The sequence below is a fragment of the Rhea pennata genome, chromosome 2, assembly GCF_028389875.1.
Source record: "Rhea pennata isolate bPtePen1 chromosome 2, bPtePen1.pri, whole genome shotgun sequence".
Taxonomy (NCBI): Eukaryota; Metazoa; Chordata; class Aves; order Rheiformes; family Rheidae; genus Rhea; species Rhea pennata.
Genome location: NC_084664.1, coordinates 102622966 through 102636310, shown reverse-complemented (window position 1 = coordinate 102636310; position 13345 = coordinate 102622966). Strand labels below are relative to the sequence as shown.

General features: G+C 36.1%; 1 protein-coding gene across 1 annotated transcript in view; it reads left to right on the top strand.

Moving 5' to 3' along the window:
* The window catches only part of ZNF407 (zinc finger protein 407), a 326241-nt gene that overhangs the window by 166972 nt on the left and 145924 nt on the right, over positions 1-13345 (top strand). The gene's annotated exons all lie outside the window — the stretch shown is intronic.

The window sequence follows — 13345 nt, the reverse complement described above, 5'->3', positions numbered from 1 at the left end:
AAAGACAATCCTGTTTCCTCTCCCAAATTATCATAAATATTGGAGATGCAGATTTTTCTTAGATCATTAGCATATCATGCTGCGACCCACACCAGAATGTACCATTAACAAAGCAGCCTTCATGTAATTAATGTAAATAATATGGAACTACAGCATGAGTAACCCAGTCAGCCTTGGCAAAAAGCATTTGTCATAACGCATCATCTAAGGAGCTCGGCCTCAATTCAAATTAAACTTCATGGGTTTGCCCCTTTATTTTTTTTCCTCTAAAGCTATAAATTTCTATGAAACATGCACCTATATAGGAGAAGAAAGCAATCCAGAAAGCTGAAATTAAAATTTCATTATTTACTGTGCTTCTACTGCAGAGGACAATTAGTATCTTCATAAAGCTAGAAATGTAGATACTAAGAATGCAGCTGAGTGTTTTTTTTTTTTTTTTTTTTTTTTTTTTTTTTTTTTTTTGCTACACTTAAAAGTGTTTTCTGTCCTCTGCTGCTGCCAGCAAATCTAAAGTATGGTGTTATGTCTGCCATTTGCTTCTATTGCCCTCTGACTCCAAAACACAGAGGAGCATTGTAAATTTTTCATGAAGAGGTTTCAGTCTGTAAAACAGCAAACAGGAATAATGTTTTAAATGCAATCATTGTCAAGCCTGAACAATGTAATTTATCAAGAGAGCAGTTTGTACTATATAATAAGTTTCATATATTAATACAATTTTTCATCTGATGTCAGGCTTCTGATTTATGAATAGCCCATGATCTAAGGTGATCATTGAATTATAATTCAAGTAATAAGAAGCCAGGAACAAGACACTGCAACTGCTACCCTGCATTAGCTTACATGCCACCAAGCCAATTTACTAAACAACCGTGGGCTAAATGATACAGTTTTTCTAATTCAAAGAAGGCACTCGTTAATTAGATAAAGGCTAAAGCTCTCATTATTTTTAAATGATTTAAGAACGGGTAAAGATCTTACAGCTTATACTGCAGCTCTAATAGTTCTCTGCTTACTGCCTTGTAATAAGAGTATTAAAGACAGATGGCCCATGCTGATTTAAACCAATTACAACATTTAATGTATACTAGTAGGAATGACTATTCATAGGCACATCAGATGTTAATATTCTACATGCTACAGATAGTTAAAACCCCACTTATTAATGTGATTTATGAGTAATTTATTTCATTTTACTGATTTTTTTGGGGGGGTAATCAGATTCAGATATATATGATTGGGATACTTTTTAACAACTAAAAAGCTTATTCCCTAGAAACTAGACTCTGCAAAAACAAGCTAACAAAAATCTTCCTATTTTGTTTATTTCTGCATCATTGTAAATGGCAGATAGCTATTGAAAGTCATAAAGTTCCACATTCTGCATCATTCATGTTCTAGAAAAGTAACGGTGGTGATCAGCTTATGCATTTTGGTTGCTGAAGAAAAAATATTCCCAAGCATTTTTCAGTTTGACAGACTTAAAGCTTTTTTTTTTTTTTAAATTGAACTTTCAAATAATACAGCATTGATTCTTTACTCCATAAGTTAACAAGAGTAAAATAGGGAGGTCATCAAGGGCTTCAGTTTCTTTCTGTTAAATCAGAGTTTGACCAAGTGTAACGTAATTCCTGCTATATATACTTCATGTTTTAAATTCAGTTTGTATCGATGTGTCTGTTTTGTGGCACCATTATGTGTGTTTATCTATTTTGTCTTCTGCAAGAGTCTTTTATATTTTATGTAAGACAGAATGGCTCCTTTTGAGCAAGAGCAGCAGCTTCAAGCGTAGCTCCGTCTTTGCTCTCCCCTCATCCAGGCCTTCCATTTGTCTCTACTGCCCATAGCCTTAACATCTTTCCCTGACCATGAACTCTCCTTCTCCCACTTCTCAACCATCTTACATAGTCAGTAAATCTGCCTATTGCCATTTCTTCAGCCCTGTCTATATCTGTCTTTGCTTCTCCTGCTTCCCTGATAAAATTTGGATTACTGCCTTCCTACCCACACCACTTAACTGCTGCAGCTCTCTTATCCATGCCCGGCCTGATTTTGGCACTCCAGGTGTCCACATGTACCTCAGCCGGACCAGGCGTAGGGCTGCAGTCTCCCGCAGGGGCTCCCCGAATCATTTGAGATGCTGGTTTGCAATTCCTTCCTTCCTTCCCTCCTGACTTTTATCCCCTGTGTGCTCCCACGGACCCCAGGGTCTTGTTTCCCTTCAGCCTCCGCCTGATCCTCCCCGTTCGGGAGCCGGGATCTGCCCTCTGGCGCCTCGTGGCGTTGGCCACCGCAGCTTCTGCGCTTGCCGGCAGCCTCCTGGGAGCTCCCGCGCTCTCACATTCCTGCCTGGTGGCCGTGTCTGTTATTTTTTTCCTTTCCAGGCTTCTGCTTAGATGTAGCAATTAGCATTTTAAGAATGTTGTGGTCAGGGGGGAAATGTTTTGTACAGACGAGCTCAAGTCAAAATCCTAGATCTCACGGTTCCCAAGAGTAGGAAAATTGGGACCCCAACTTAGCACTAGGCTTTGTGCCATTTCTTATTTTCCCAGATAAGGTGAACCTATGTGTAGGATCAAAATACTGGCCTGTTCCCTTCCCACGAATCTCTGTATAGCCCAATTTTACATCTTGTGTGAATTCTAGCATTTAAGAACAGCAATTGTGTGAGCAATTTTATAAAAAACAACAAGCTCCTTAAGTGCAAACTGTGAAGCAGTAGCACCAAGTAAGAGACTTCTCTGCAAGTCCTTTTTCCCCCCATGTTTGTTTTAGAGTCCCAACAAGATGTGTTATTAATGGATCCTGAGTAGAGCAAGTTATTTGTTATGGTAACTTTTTGACCTATTTAATAAGTACTTAAAGGAGTGTAGTGCAGTTTTTATTGTACTCTGCTGTGTACAGTTATGAAGTGTGGTACATAATAAAATAAAAGCAATAATGTGGATATTTCAGAGGGATCCATCAGAGCAGACCTGCAGCAACATATTTCATCTGGTTTGTCTGGTTATGAAGCCTTGCAAGTTATAGCTGAAATAACTAGGAACAATATTGTGGTTATGACTTGTGATTGTTTACCATTGTAAACAGCAGAGTTATTATGTGTTTACCCTTTCCGGTGCTCACAACCATTTTTTAAATAAGTTCATTAACACCTGCATACATTTAGCTATGAAAAATGGAATGTCGTTTACATGCTCGTACCTTAAAAATATTTGCGTTGACTAGCAACAGTAAAATGCATCTAATTTAAAGCAGAGTTTTATTGAAATATGATTTGGAAAAATAGAATTATTAAAAAAGACTAATAGTTGCACAGTTAATACAAAAACGTACACAAGGGTATGAAGGTCCTTTATTTGACAGTTTTCGAGTTTAATTTGGGAGTGTGACTACTAACTTGGACAACAAAGCTACCGTATGAGTTCTTGAAAATGACTCATGGAAAAGGTGCCTTCGTATGGTGGGGGGAGTAGTTAGCTGTTACTCACTGGTGTGGGGGTGTATTCTTTGACTTTTGTCTTTCTTTATTTTTCTTTTCTTTTGTCTTTTTTTTTTTTAAGGGGTTCTTCCCCAGATGTGGTCTTTCTCCTCCCTGAAAATAGCAGTCACCTAAAATCTTTGTCCAAACCCTCAGAGAAGTCAGTGAGACAAGGGATGTAATTTCTGAGCCACTGCTGGTAATCTTTTAATGTGCTTTTTTTTTTTTTTTTTTTTTTTTTTTTTTTCATTTTCTTCATATTCTCGTGGCTGCAACTTTTGTAACATCCTGAGTTCAAGAGAAAAACCAACTGATTGGACCTCCAGGAAGTGCCCTGATGATAATCAGCCTAGTGTGCAAGACAGAAAGGCTGATAGTCAGAAATTGCTCTTTAAACTAAGACAGACTGTCAGTCTTCAGGAATGGTGGGGAATGGCCTATTTATGTAATCAGATACTAAAGCTGGGAAGAAGCTGTCAGGCACATTCTTGTTGTGTAAGCAGCAGGCAAACTGTGCTTTATCTGACAGACAGTGTGTAAATCTGTCCATGCAAAAATCCAAATGTTTAGTTTGCTTCTAGTCACTGTAATAATCTGCTTATTTTCTTTTGCTAGAGTGATGACATCATTTAGCAGAATGCACCACAGACAGGAGTCCTAGATAAGGCTCTGTTACTGCCAGTCATTCACTTCTTGATTGGCAAGGAGATAAATAGGAATTTACTAGAGGTCTGCTTCCAGCTAAAAGAGCAGACAACACCTTAGGAAAAGTATATGAAGAGGAAGCGTGTTTAGCATCCTCAGCTTTACATCTTGGAAGAATGTCTAGAAATGAGAGTCCTTCAAAATTCAATGTGAAAATCTGGTGTTTTATTAGCAATAGTTGAACAGTCCTTCCTGAAAGGAGAAGTACACAGATTAATTGAAAAAAATAAGCAGTTGCCGTGGAGGAGTGGAAAAACCTGTGCATGTGTTCTGTGTATCTATTTTCATTTCAGTGCCACCATATTTGAGAACGAGTTTTGTTTCTTTCTGAAGTTTGAAGATACTGATAATGGTGTATCATTGATGGTACTGTCATTATCCTGATGCTGCGTCAGGCCAGACCTTGGAAACTACCTGCTTTTGAGATCAACTGTGGTTGACTATACAGTATATGTATCATGGAAAATATTACTCAAGGTTTCAAAATTATTCTGTGGCCAGTAATTAGACAGTCCATGATCCATTGTTGGCAGGGATATATTTTGGTCTACATAGGGTGAAAAGGAAAACTTACAAAGGAAACTGCAGTAAAATGGGAAACATAATCTAATGTTTTAAAATGGCGTTTAATCTCCTAAATCTTCCAATTTCATTTAATTTTCATGGTTAATAAAATACAATAGAAATACATCTGAAACATGGTTTATAAAAACTAATCTATCATACTGAAAATCTACCGTTTTGTCTATTTAATGATTTAGGATGAAACCACAAGAAATGCAAAAACTTGTTTGGATTGTAGACTTCAGAGAGCTTATAAGTTCTATTGCACATTTTAAAATGTGGATATTGCAAATTATTTACAAATAGTAGTGAGACTCCTTTAGAGTTCATAGGAGTAATCTTAATAAAATTAATCTCCAGGTCACAAAAAGGTAAGATATGATAGAAACTTGACCTATTAGAGCAACATAACCTGGCAAAAGAACACATTTCTGTGTATCAAGTCAATTGTTCATAGTGCTATTGTTTTCGAAATGATAGGCACCATAAATGAACAGCTGTTAAAAGTATAATGATTTGTACAACAATGCCCTGATACTCCTGTGTTTATATTTAGAAGGAGAACTGCATTTTGGAATAGTAAATTGGCTTAGGAATCACAGCCTCAAATGATAGTATCTTAATTAAAAATACATGTGTATCTTGGTAATGTTATGCACCTCCTCAGTATAAAACTAGGAAGAGAACAACGATTAAACACTTCCCATGTGCTAATTTTTGTTTAATTTCATAGAGTTAACCTTCTGAGAAGAAAGCTTCTGCTAGCACATTAGTAATAAACATTAACTTAAAAATAGTGATAAATACTATATAAAAATCCCAAATAGACCTTTCTTCCTATTGAATCTTGAGATGCTTTCTACAGAAATCTCAGTATATCTTTAATGAGATTTGTACATCAGTTTGTGTGTTGCAGTTTAGACATATTGGCTTTAATTATTTTTAATGTGCAGTTTTTACAGTAGACAGAATATGTATGATTTAGGACTCATCACAGCACTCTGAATATCACTTGGCATTTTAGCAAAATGTGTGATATTAAAAAGACTGTGAATTTTAGCAAGATTTTCTTTGTTTTCTCAGATGTATAATATTCCTCTCTGCTTTCAGTTCTTGTATTCCACATGTGCAGCATTTTGTATGTTACATTAAAACAATTATATCAATCTTACTATCTCTTGCTATTCTGAGGTTCCACTATTACCACAAATAATATTATTAAGTCAACCTACTTCTGCATTTTATGCCAGCTGAGTGCTATGGTATTGTATTTAAATCACAGGGGAAACAAAATAAAATCTTACAAAAATTAAGTTTCAAAGAGGTCTTGATATGTTGAGCAATGCTTAAAATCTGAATTTTTTACACATACTGTAAAATCTTCTAAGGGGTAGCATTAGTCTTTCCCTTGCTAGAACATAAACAAAATTGTGTGGGATATATTTTACCAGAGTTTAACTATCTTCCTGTACTGTTGGCAAACTGTGTTCTGAATATGATGCCAGTGGACAAAACCCTGAAGCTGAAACAGCCCCTGCAAAATGAGACCGAGCAGTTGTTTTGATTATGCTAGCTGAGATACAATAAACAAGCAGATGAAAAGTAAATGAGAATTTTGAAACTCAGTTTTTAATAAACTAATAATTTGTTAACAATATAAGCCTGATGTACTTTTATCATAGTCCTTTAGACAAGACTCATTTTGCTGTTGCTGTAGCATCATCACAGAGCCTGATCTAATACTTATAGAACTCAGTATAATCTCATTGACTTCAATACAAGTTGAATTGGACTAATAATGAAAAATCACATTATAATAATATTAGGTTTAGAAAAAATAGTGCTTATAGCTGATTTGAGTCAAACTGAGTTTGTTTGATATTTTACTGATGTCAGTAAAATCATAACATAAGTTGATACTGCTTTGCCTTGACAACTGTGGACTCTTATTCTGAGAATGTATTAAAATCACAAGCCAGCTGTTTTTCTTTTGTAAGGCTATAAAGATATTTGCCTAAATACAATATCAAAATAAGTAAATTTGTAAAAGCCAATCTGTAATGTTATCAACTGCAGAGATGAAAATGGCATATTGCCATTTTTCTTGTTTTAAATTTTTATTAAGTGTGTGATATGTTTTTTCTCAGTATAGAGTCTTATTTTTCCTTTAGGGGGTTTTCTATTTTTCTTTTTGATTTTTGTAATAAATGACAGGTTTATTTTATTCAATATGATTTCATGTGAAACTAAATTAAAAACATCAAAGATAGAAAAACATAGAACTAATTGAATGGAAAACTAATTTTTTTAAATTCCAAATTTTAATCTTCTTTTCCTGGTAAATACCTATTTAACTGAGCTGTTTGATTGAAGGGGGAAAAGAAAGACTTACAGGGATTCAGCACCTTTTTGTGTTTAAGAGATCTATTCTATTTCATCACAATAAAAAAAAAAAAAAAAAAGGTCTGTTCTCCCTCTTACGAAAATGCTCCCGTTTTCTGGACTCTCTGAATCTCTCTGTAATGGCTTAGGACTTCCAAGGGCACAAGGTGCTCACAAAATATTTAGGGTGCAGGCCGTCAGCCAAACATGGTTGGATTTGGAAAGCTTTTTGGTACCAAAAGCCCACTGTGGGTCCTCTCAGAAAGAATCCTTGACTCCTCATCCGGTGCAGTCCTCCTTTTCTTTTCCCAGAACACTTAACAAAACCTTGGCTTGAATAATGACCAACAGAACAATCTTTGTCCTGGAAGTGGTGAAATCTTCTGATTTTCCCACCCTTCTCTTGGTGCCATACCTTCCAGATACTGGATGAGCTCTACAGTTTACGGAGGCAAGCCTTGATTCTCACACTTTTCCTTTGTAAAACCTAAGGTCTGCCCTCATTTCCAACTTCATAAAAGCATTGTACTCTCGTCATCTCTGACTACACAAAAACAGCTGTCTCTCAGTATGTGAAGTCTTTATAGGAATTTTCAAAGACTGTTTGAGCTGTAAATGTAAGCTGAAAACAAACAAACAAACAAGCAAGCAAAACCTCAAATCCCTTGTCTTTCTCCTTGATGATCTTGCTGAGTGTAATGTGCTTGACACCAAACTTTTTAGAAATATATGGCATGGTGTAGTTTCTCTGATATCATACCACTTTGCTGTTTTACAAGCTTCAGCATGTCACAGATTAAAGCTTTGTTGGATACAACAAAGTTGGCAATAAATAAACCTCTCTGATGTCACTGTGACCTAAATTAAACTCATCGTGTTTTGTTTGTTTTGTTAGCAAAAGACTAGTCTTCATCACATTTAAAAAAACTTAAGTATGTAAAATATAGATTTTTATCAAGATTAAAAAAAACCCTACAAATTATTTGGATGGTGGACAGGGTAGTTTCTTAGAGTAGGTATCTCCTGGTGTCTGGCCATTATTTCCACTGTACTGTCCTTGAATGCAAAGGTCAGAAGACTTTGACCTCATAGGAAAATCAGAAATACAAGAATTGTCAGACTAACAGATTACAGATGTGCAAAGAAATGCCGTTCATCTCCAGCATTTGATGAATAGTCAGAGATGAGTTTTATTTGTATTTTTTGTAAGTAGAAGTGCTTCAGCATAGAGGTAGTCAGAAACCCAAAAGGAAGAAAATTACTTTCTCTACCCAGGTCTGGTAGTATTTATTTGCAGGCAAATATTTTATTGATTAGACTACAGTCTTAGACGTAGATAGATCTCTAATCCTGAAGAGGAGACTTTTCATGGGAAAACTCTTTTCAAGGTTTAAACTATTAACTTGTTATTCAGTGAAGCTCTTTCTTGATAGTTTGCTCTTGCAAACGCTTGTGAGATAACTTGCTCGCATGTCGAGTCTCATGCAAGTGGGATTTCTGTTTAAGAGAGGGCTGTAAGATTTGGCTCAGCATTGGTATTTCCCGCTGCTTATGAAGCATCCAACAGTCTGTATTGATTGTATTGGCTGTCAGGATTTATTTATTCTGATGACCCTGGTGATTGTCAGTGTTGCTGTTCTGCTGTAAGCCACTAATGGTATGGTAGAGAACTGCTAGATTGCCAAAGGGGCGAGGTCGTAAGGACCCAACAGCCCTCCCTGCCTCCCCCCACCCACTCCACACCTTTGGTAGCAAAGATGAAGACGACTGTTAAAAAAAAAAAAAAAAAAAAGGACCATTTTCCCTTTGTGAAACAAGAAACAACCGGTAGTATCATGGTGCCAATAGTTTTGAGCTCAAATATTTGATTATCTTGATTATCTTCCATTACCAAAGTACACTGAAGGAAATTTCTGATATTCTTCAAGATATGTAATGGTAAAATTAAAATTGAAAGATAATTTTTTTTTAGCTGTCTTGACTCTGGAGATGCCCTAAGCATGTGAATGACTTTTTGATGTGACTTTTGGAACCTACGTGGTATCCCAAGGCAATTGCACCTCCCTCTCCTTGGAGGTGGGTGGGCATTTGGTAACCGAACCTGTGCGTACAAGTGTGCAGACCTTTGCGGTTCAAATCTGGTTTGATCTTCTAAACTTCTGTATGGTGTGTACTGCTTTCTAAAATTAAAGACTTTTCTTAGAAAAAAAAAATGGGTGAGTCCCATTCAGTCTAATTTATAGATTGAATTACAGTTCTAATTCTTTTTTCTCAGTTCTGCCTCTGTCTGAAGGCCATGAGCTGCTTGTACATATGTAAAATACTCTGTAGAATGTTTGGTCAATTGATTTATTTTCTTCTAAAGAATTCAAACTATTCCATCATTTTGTCCCCTAGAATCTAACATAAATCTATGAGATTTTCTAAAATGTGGAAATACCAATTTATGAAGAGTAGTTTTAGGGTAGAACAAGCTTTTCTTCTGAAAAAACATCTATGTGTAAGTAGCATGCGCTGAGGTCACACTGGAGAAATTTATGATAGACAACAATTGATAAAGATAATGGAACTGCAAAAAAAATTTGCCTGTTTTATAGCACTGTTCCATTAGATTGTATTAATCCAGGAGTTTTCTTTTTCCAGTGCTATGTTCTAGAATTCTCTAGGTAAAGAAGAAAACGTGTTCAAATGAAACTGTAAATGTTATTGGTATAGAAGGTTTTGAATCATTACTATTATATACAGATGTTCGGTTTTTTCTTCATTATATATTTGTCTTAGTAAAAACTCATAAAGTAGTGTTAATGAAACATACCTTTATGTGCATTAAACAGTACGCTGTGACACTATTTTAAGTGATTGTATGTTATAAAAAGCTCTGCAGAAAGATTAATGTTACAAAATTGACAGAATATTATAACACTGTAGAAGATGATAAATTTTAAACTTTCCATTATACCTTAATGAATACAAAGGGAATCATGAGGTTGAGGCTGGCGGTTGCATCATGTCTTTCAGCTGGCTCACAGGGCTGTTTTCTGCAGATGAACTAGCCTTTAGTCCAATTTCACTTATACTTGGTTACGTTTTAAAATGTTTTTAAATTGGGAGATACAAATTTAAGGTGTGAATCCCTTCTGAAAAGTAACAATGTGAAAATAACACCTGCCACTTCAACAGAACCACTATTTTCAGAGTCATAAATGCTTGTGGAAGTGACAAAAATAAATTTTGACTACATTTTATCTCAAACTGTACTGCAGACTCAAAAGAGATACAGAAGAATAAGGTGTGTGCTCTTCTGGCTTATATATCACCAGTGGAATTGCTAACTAACCTTTAACTGTGGGCCTCCATTTTTCCCTGCCATGCTGCTGCATTGAAGGCTATGGACCAATTTTGTCACTTCTGTGAAACAGTGTATTTAGCTCAGTGAGTTAGGACAGGTAAATTTGAAATTGGTAATATTTCAAAGCTGTAACTAAGGTCAGAAATTGATCAGTCTAAGCTACTGCTGGTGCACAATTCACAGACAACAATCTTATTTTAACACTGAGACTTGAGGTGATAGCAGCTGTGAAAACAATTTTTTTCCTCAGAGCTGAAGAAATTTGAGTGCTGATAAATGCGGAACCCCTCAGTGCCATTTTTGAGAGACTTCAGATTTTTTTCCCCCCCCCCTCAGGTATGTGATACATCATCTTATACCCGGCTTAATTTTCCATGTAGGTATGCAATTATTCCATGCAAGCATCCTTTTTCTAAGGAAAACTACATGTTTAAAACAGTCACTTGTTAGTCACTTATTGGCATTCAAAATTAAAACAATTGCTTAACAATGATCACAGTTTAGTGGTGAATTATGTTTTAAAATGTATACAGACAGATATTTTGACAGCAGACACTAAGCTACCAGAATAAAGGAAAAAAAAATACATTTCAGGATAACTTTTTAGTGAATTTAGAGAAGCATACTTTCCTGTTGAAACAGAGGTTGCAACTTAAAGTTATAACCCAGTTTTGATAATCTACAGAATACGTACATGATTCAGTGTTGCTTTTAGATACGTTGCCCAGCTTTCATTCTACTGCCATGCCAGTCTCCTTAAATACTTGCAATTTTCTTGAGGGTGAGAGTATTTCCTTTCTGTATTTCCTTTTTGTCCTTTAGGAAGCTTGTCCTTCTGATTGGTACTTAATAGGAAGATGTGATGAAATCATACTCAGTGTGACTGTATTATCAGTATCTTCCGCATAGACTTCTTCTTACAGTAATATTTGAAGTAATAGTTGAACAAATAGTCATCTGGGTTCAACACTAAAAAATTACTATGGGATTTTTAGAGCCTGTTTCCCCCACCATTAATTTTGAGTGATTCAAGTCCTGAAAATACAGCTTTTCATCAGATTTCAGGGCCCAAGATCTATATGGTTTTTCCTGCATAACTTCTACTTGGAAAAAAACAGTTGTACTTGGTTCCTATTTAATCCTACCTTGGAGATGTTGGCTTGCAAAGAGAAGACAAAGAAGAAATGAAGAACACATTAAAAGACATTTCATGTCTTCTAATTTTAGGCATGCAGTGTATTTTAGAATTAAATTTAATTTTCTTAATCTTTCAGACACACTTGTCAGTTGGCTATAAACTTGTAAAGTGTGAACATTATGGCCTAAGAGTAACCTAGGAAGCTGAGATCAGTTTAGGAGGATTTAGGTAGCAGCAGGGCAGATGGCAGCCATAGGTGGAAGCTAGGATGGAGGACTTGAAGTAAAGAATACTCGAACCCAGAATCAAGAAATAATAAACAAAGGGAAAGAGGAAATGTAATGTAGGGACAGAAGAGCTTGTAAATTGTAGTGTGTGCTTTCAGCCAGAAATCTGAGTTTAACCTGAGATTTCTTGTGCCCTCAACAAATACTGGTGAAATCTAATGCAGAGAGTCTTTCTTCCTCCATTGGTTCAGGTAAAGGACAGCTGTTGTCTGTTTTATGAATTGTGGCAGAAATTTATACTAACTGTATTGATTGATCATGTGAAAATTTATATTCAACAATTTGGAATTGGAGATTTTTGTTCATATTCAAAACTATGCTGTTAACAGGAAGTTTTGCATTTGAAGGTTGTAAAATGCCACTCATCTTTAATTTCATCTTTTTGTGTATATTTTAATGTACTTACTGCTATGTGGTCTTTCACACCCTTTTTAATACGCAGAATCCCTGCCTCCTTTAGAGTGCAGGATAGATCATGCTCTGTAGGTAGGTTAGGATCATCTTCCTGCTGTCAAATTTTGCTTAAGTTGTTTAAGAAATTTTAAAGAAACGTGGTGAGTGAGGTCCCTGCCTCATTCTGTAGATATGAACTATAGGAAGAAAAAAGTTTGCCTGTGTTTAAGGGCTGAAAATCAGATTCTAATTCTTCCTTTTTCACAAGGCAACTCAGTGCTTTTGGCTAAAGTAATTTAGAGCCACATTTAAAAGGCATTTGTAGATGCAGAACAGTATCTGGAGTTATTTTCAAAGGGCATAGGTACTGAGGCACATACACAGGTACCTAAATGTTTTTTAAAATATGTCCTTAAAATTCTACCTTCCAATACTGGCAGTGAATTTCATTTTATTGTTTTTTAACCTATGTTGATATAACTGAGGCAAGTTTGCAAAAAGACTGAGGTCTCACTGCTGCTGCTAGGCTGTTCCAAGCCATTTTTGAGCCCACAAGGCAATAAAAAATGGGGGAAAAGTGTTGTCACTGGAGACATGCAAGCTACCGCATGGGAGTGCTTTGAGGCTGTAAGCAAGCTGGAAAATCATGGAGTGCTTTTGCTATCCCAAGTCAAGCTGCAACACCGGCTGTATCAGTGCTGAGGGTTTTAAGGAAACCTAAGTATACATCAGGTTTTCCCTCTGCCCAGATACCATGATTTGGTGGAGCAGGAGCTCAGGCATAAAGGTTACTTTCCAAAAGAAAAAAATGTATTCAGAAAACTTGGAGTAAGAAGTATTCTGACAGGCAAAGGTCTTCTCCACCCTATGATGCCTGTAGAGCAGGGCCCTCCTGGATGGTGAGTAACTCAGGAATCGCGTGGAAAAAAAATACTCCTATTTAAACTCTGGATGGACACATTCATTTACATTCCTTGTAAACTGCACTCTGCTATTGCCAAGCAGTTTATGGCAACTGCTGATACTGCCACCTCTTCCTCTGA